General features: G+C 33.1%; 1 pseudogene; it reads right to left on the bottom strand.

Moving 5' to 3' along the window:
• Positions 1–485: 485 nt before the first annotated feature.
• Positions 486–2,231, bottom strand: LOC113343820 (annotated as a pseudogene).
• Between the last annotated feature and the right edge of the window lie 4,816 nt (positions 2,232–7,047).

The raw sequence follows: 7,047 nt of genomic DNA, 5'->3' as shown, positions 1-7,047 counted from the left end.
TTTATTATCGGATAAAGAGTATTATTACAGTTAACTAATTGGAAGCCTAACAAGCTAGCTCCAATAGTGTACTACTACATTAGTTGAACAGGTTTTCGTGCTAGTGTACCAGCGAGCCTCAAGAGGAACCATCCAAAGGAGCCGAAGAGGATAGTGGGAATGATTATGTCGCAGGGGGCAAGCTAACTCTACCTTCCATGTCAAATTCTGCAACATTGCGCCATCGGGGATTCAAACATGGGACCTCCTAGAACGCATTATATCTTTGAAAAACGGGGATGACCAGCTAAGCTAGCTACCCGTTTGATGACAAACTGAATTTCTATTAAAAATATTTTCATTTGGAATTCAATCTATGTTTTAAATATATATGCCCAACAGTCTGACTCTATTCCGTTCTATTTATCTCGCTGGTTCTCATGTCTCAGTATACAGGATAATTGTCTTCGTAAGATGCGTCACGATTGGAGGCAGGTGCATACGGATTACATGCTTTTCTCAGGATGCCACTTTATCCTACATCCAACAAGACCAACACTTTGTTTTTGCGCAAAAGACAATGGCTGCCCAATTAGAACAAAACCTATTGCCATGCTTAAGTCCCTTCCAGTAACTCGCATATTATTACTTGGCCGTGAGTCGTTAAACTGTCCAATGTAAACGAGTTTAAATGGTTTTCGGCCATCCTTTTTGTAGAGTAGAAATTCAGGTTTGCAGATAGCTCTGAATGCTCGTGCAGCACCTTGTGACTCGTCATAGAGATATCAAAAAGGGTATTTGAACAACTTTGTTTCTACTGCCATAAACTCAGGACCGTCATGTTGATGCCTAACAACAAAATTTGAAGAGATAACAACAAGTACAAGCCCCTTCTTCATGTAGAAGTTGGTAAGTTTCACGATTTCTTGCTTCAAGTGTATAACGGGCACTGGTTACCAATAAGGAAAAATTGGGGATACGCCCCAAAATCCAGTGTAATCTTGGGAACATGTCCCAGAATTCCAGTTCACACTAATATGCCCCAGCTGTTAAAAATTTCCATTTATGTTAACTAGTCAAATTGAGCACACATGCGAGATGGCATGTGCAGCAAAAAGACATATTAAGCCTTTTGTCACATGTGTAAACCATACAGAACCATCTTCTTCATCATCTAATTCGTTTAGGAATTGCTACGACAAGTTCAGAATATGATGTTTAATTGACGAAGGAAGCTTGAATATCTCCAAGAATCAATTTACATCACCCTGAAAAAAAATTCAACAAAATTATTATCTCCTCCTATAGCAATACGACCAAGATCAATTCATAATCCTCAATTTCATATACGAACCCTAATTGCATCTGAAAACCCTAAAGGTTCAAACCGATGAAATCAAACTAATAAATCGCAATTCGACACTATTAACAAGTACCCATTCATCGATTTAACAAAATCTTCCAAGATAGTCTCACTCAATCATGGTAATAATAGACCTTACAGTTGATGATTATGAGAGCTAATTATTCTGATGTAAACCAATAATTATTCTCTGACCAAAATTAACTATTCCTAATAACGAATCAATGGTAGGTTCATATTACTCCATAAGCTTCAATATTTTGATTTTGAGTCTCCCAATTTGTCACTGCAACAATATTTTTTTTCATTTTTCGTCTCTAGTCTTTTTTTTTTGGGTCTCTGTTTTTTTTTTCCTTTTTCTAATTGAGAAGAAGCTAACGTTTGGTAACTTTGGTTTGTCTAATCGTGTTGTATCTCTAGCCGTTCAAATGAAAAAGGTCAAACACGTCATTTGCGATGTCCGTGATATCTCATATTTTGAGATTTTGACAGATCAATGTTCAATAAATTGACAATTTAACTTAGTTGGAGGAAAATCGTTGTATTGAGGCATATTACCGTGAACTGGAATTTTGGGACATATTTCCAAGATTACACTGGATTTAGTGGCATATTCCTTATTTTTCCGTAAACATAACCGATAGAGAATGATGGGATGGGATTCAAAAGCGTCAAATTCCCAAGTTTTCCTGGTAAGGGGCACTACCAGCCGGAAATCAGGAGATCGAGATCCTAATACAGCTCCTTTAAACTCTGTTCTTGCAGCCTTAATTATTGGTCTTCTAAATTGTCTCCATTTATTGAATTGTAAAGAAGAAGAGAATGAAAAATTTAAAGTGACACGATGATGTAGTGGTGAGAAGAGTAGAGCTGTTTTCGTGGCTAACATGCACTTAGAATTGGGAGGCACTAAATATATAACGACGATGTAGTTGAAGTCATAGAGACAACTCTAGCATTTGCCATGACTTTTGTACGCTGATAACTGAGGTTTGAATGTGTCAAATCAGAGCCAAAACATTTTGGACCCTTTTTATTTTTATTTTTTGTTGATAAGATTAAAGATATTTAGTAGTAGTACAGATATTAACAGTATATTAATTTATTTGTGGTTTGGTCAAGTTCGTGGAGATTAATTAAATTAGGAAATACCCATCTCACATATTATTATCATCTTGGCATATACTCCCTCAGTCACTAGACCTAGTTGAAGTTTACACACTTCTTAAGGTTTGTTTTTGCGAAGTCCAATAGTTTATTAAAAAAAACGTAATTGTGAGAAGGCTCAAAGCTCCCATCCCCATAAATTAAAGGTGTTAAAAAAATAACTGTAAAGATAACTCAAAAAATTCCATAAAAAGCTAACACAAAATAAATAACATCAAGAAAAAAACTCATGGAAATTAATAACGTCTATATCTTATTCCTTTCAAGCGTCCCTTATTTCCAATTCTAAAGTTTCTCCTCTTAGACTGTAAACCCGAATTTTTTTTTTGCCAAAAGCTCTGAGTCTCCATAATCTTCATACTCTTCATAAATACCATCGTACTCATCTTCATCTGAAACGTAATTACCAGGAACAAGTTTAATAGGAGATTGAACGTCTTTTTCTTAGTTGAAACTCTATCCATTAGCTCCTTTTTTTCTTTAAATAATATTTTCCATAGGCTGGATTTCTAATAAAACTAGCACGAATCTCATCATTCTTAATACACACTTTTTAAGGGAAGGGAAGAGAAGAGTGTTTTTAAGTTTTTTTTTATATAATTATCTGTGAAAATTAAAAATGATTTACTTCTTAAATTATATCACGAATATTAGTAAACTTTACCACTGAAAAGAATTTTAAAATACTAAATAACGAATACTAGATAACCGTTGCCAAGGTGGGACGGCCGACCGAAAAAATCGACGCAAAAGTATCATTTTTCCTAACACGTGGTGAAAGTATCATTTTTCCTGACATGGCAGGAAAGTATCATTTTTCCTGACACGGCGGGAAAGTATCATTTTTCCTGACACAGCAGGAAAGTAACAGCGCGGAAGTATCATTTTTCCTGACATGGGGTGAAAGTATCATTTTTCCTGATACGAGGGGAAAGTATCACTTTTCCTGAAACGGAAAATTACTCGATGCATAAACCAAAATATGGTTGCATAATGTGTTATGCATCCTTTGTGGTGGTTTTGCATAATGACTATGCGTTCAATTTTCGAAATTTGGGCCTAAAGTGAAAGTATCGCTTTTCTTGAAACGGAGGGAGTACATCTTTTTATTAGTTGCAACGGAAAATAAGTTGATGCATAAAGCAAAATATGACTACATAAAGTATTATGTATCTTGAAACAAAATTAGTTTTCCCATCTCTTTCTTTTTTTTTTCTCTTTTTTTCTTTTTTTCTCTTCCCTTCTAAAAAAACCTCAAGTATTTTCATCTTTCTTGCTCAGATTTGGTCCTTTTGGACCCGTTCTGAGCAAGGATTCCTTTTTCTTTTCTGGTTTTAGGTAATAGTTTGCTGAATAAGATGTTTCTACATCATTTTTTTTGTGTCTTTTAACATATTTCTTAGCCGTTTTGGGACGACTTTTTTTCGTCGTTGTGGGGCGAGTTCTTCGATCTTTGATGGTTGGTTCGTGGCTTGCTACTCTTGATTCATAAACAACAACGGTTCGTGGCTTTCTACTCCTTCCTTTCAGGAGCATCTCTTTTCAAAGAAGAATACAATCAAATCAAATTTTCGGAATTATTCATAGAATATACCATCATCTCTCCCTTATACATAATCAAAAATTGGGTATCACTGCGGTTTATTGCTCTTTCTCTTCGCGATCTACTTATAGTTGATATCCTTATTTGTATTAGGGTTTTGATTATCTTGATATTGTTTATGTATTTTGATGTTTTTGTTAATCTTGTAAGCGACCATGCAATCACTATTTTGATTTGAATGAATTGCAATTTGTTGATTGACCAAAAAAAAAGTATTATGTATCCTTTGTGGTGGTTTGCATAATGGATATACATTTAATTTTCGAAAATTGTGTCTAAAATGATAAACACTTCTAAATTTGAGTAAAAATCTTAAATGATATTGTTGTTTGTACTCACTGCGTATATTTTTTTAAAACCATTCCAACGAGATAAAATTTGTAAAATTCCAGGGCACAAATTTTTGGATATGTTAGATTAAAGTTTGGTTACAAATTATACCCCTAAAAATAAGATATAAGGATTTATAGTAATTGGACTAAAAGGGAGGGATAATTTGGAAATTTCCAGGATATGACACCAAACCACCCAAATCCAATCTTTTTGTGTCAAATTGGAAAAAAAGAAAAAGAAGTCATGTCCTACATTGACACAAAGTCACCATATATAGAGTCCTCACTCGCTTCGCTCGATCGGCCTAATAAGCATGACTATCAAATTTTCTTATATTAATAATAATCATTTTAAAAAAATAATTTATGTTATAAACGAAAGTTTATATGTTAGAAAAATAATTTAATGGGATCCTATCACTTGGGTACAAGTATGTATAAACTCTTTGTATAGAGTCTTAGATCTTTGTATTCCACGCACAATGATAAAAATTTTCTCTCCTTCTCTCCTTCTAATATGTGTCCCCTTCTCTACTTTTAATTCACAACACGTTATCAGCATGATCCGTATCGAACTTTAAAATTTCTAAGAAACAAAGCACCAAAGTGATGATGATGTTGTGAGAAGTTTTAGACCATTTTTTTTCCAGCCGATTCCACTAGTACTTGTTTCGCACGTGATATAATAAGTTGTTTTTTAACTATATTTATATGTACTAACGTTCCTCCCTCTGTTTGCATGTACGTGATATAATAAGTTGTTTTTTTAACTATATTTATATGTACTAACCTTCCTCCCTCTGTTTGCATGTAATCGGTGATACAAATTTCATGATAAAATCGTTCATGGGAAAATCAAGATTTGAAAAAACGGCCGTTATTTCTGAAAAAACACCCATTAAAACGTTCACGCCTATGTAGCTTGTCTGTGAGGGTCATCGACACCCGTATCTATATATTACTGATAAATAGGAAATAGCGGCGTTATTTAGACCCATTATAATCGTTTCCAGGCATGTTATAACCGTTTTTCTAAAATTGCATTTTACGTTTTTACCTTCTAAATAACATTTTAACGCAAGTTTTTTAGACCATTTTTCCCGTTTTCACGTCAGTTATAGCCGTTTTTTAAGGAAAAAAAATATAAAAATATTTTCTTACACTTCTTTATATTTTAAATTAAAGATTAAAAAATTACAATTAATATTTTAAATATAAAAGAATAAAATAATAATATATAGAAAACGTTATAACAACGTTATTAGACCCGTTACAATTGTTTTCACGCACGTTGTAACCGTCAGATAGGAATTTCAAACCATAATTCTTTTTTGTTTTCTATTTAACCGTTATAACGCCTGTTATTTCATAATAACGTATAAAAAACACATTTTTTTCATAAGTAACGCGTTTTTTGCCAGAAACGTGTTCACACATGTCAAAACGCGTTATAACGATCACGCGCAGTGGCCGTGACCTGAGCGGTGACCTGTTTTTCAAACCTTAGGGAAAATTGGGATGCCAAAAACAGTCCTCACTTCACTTATTATTTATGATTTTTCAATCTTAAATTAAATTGAATTATTTTATACATGTAAACCATCCACTAACTTTCTTTTCCTGATTTTTCATTATGCCAGGAATTCACGATGCTTGGATGGATTTTTTGTATTTATATTTAATCCAAGCTATTACAGATTTCTGTACTGGGAAATTTTTACCATTTATGTTTACATATTTCATGTGTGTATAATCTCTTAAGTGATTAATGTTTTTTTTATCACATATGTGTTGTGGGTGATCAATTTTGTCTAATAAGTTGATTTCCTTTCTTCTCTAATTTCTTTTGTATACAAAAAAGAAAAAAAATCCATCGAAAGATGGCAGTGTCTATTCCTTTGATGAAACTGTAATCACCAAAAATTGGTGTTAGTTCAATGTAATTATCTTTGGGGTAACTAATCATTGTGCGGTTGAAAAACGTACGATCAATTAAATTTGGTATCTTTGTGGTTTAAACAAATATCACGTGATTTACCCATATGGTTTCCATTTCTTTTTACAAGAAACCATCCGCCAACCACAATCAGGATTTTCTCCATGCAATGGCTAAATCGATAATATTTTTTATTTTGTCGATACGATTTTGATAAATCGGAGAAACCAATTGGTGTTAGTTTTTATCTATCGTTTTTATAAGATAAGAGAAAACAAAATTGACATAGTATTTTTTTTATATATTTTGCCAATACGGTTGATTTTTTGGTTGATTCTTAAAGAAACCATTGCCACCAAAATTGTGTTGCACTTGTAGTTACAATCCATATTAATCGTGTCGATCTTTATTATATCTCACCAACAAAAAGATTTTAATTTGGTGATCTCTTCAGTCTTAACTAGACGAGATATTGAAATGAGTTGGTTTCAATTTCTCTAACATGAAACCATCCATTTTATGCCGATGTGATATGCCAATTGAATTTGGTTTGGTCTCTATCAATTCTGTGAGATGAGATATAGAATTTGGTTTCGTCTCTAACATGAAACCATCCATCTTATGTCGATGTGATATATCAATTGAATTTGGTTTCGTTTCTATCAAT

This window comes from Papaver somniferum, unplaced genomic scaffold, assembly GCF_003573695.1.
Source record: "Papaver somniferum cultivar HN1 unplaced genomic scaffold, ASM357369v1 unplaced-scaffold_67, whole genome shotgun sequence".
Classification (NCBI taxonomy): Eukaryota; Viridiplantae; Streptophyta; class Magnoliopsida; order Ranunculales; family Papaveraceae; genus Papaver; species Papaver somniferum.
The sequence above is the reverse complement of the archived record's forward strand: the minus strand, read 5'-3'. Positions and strand labels throughout refer to the sequence as shown.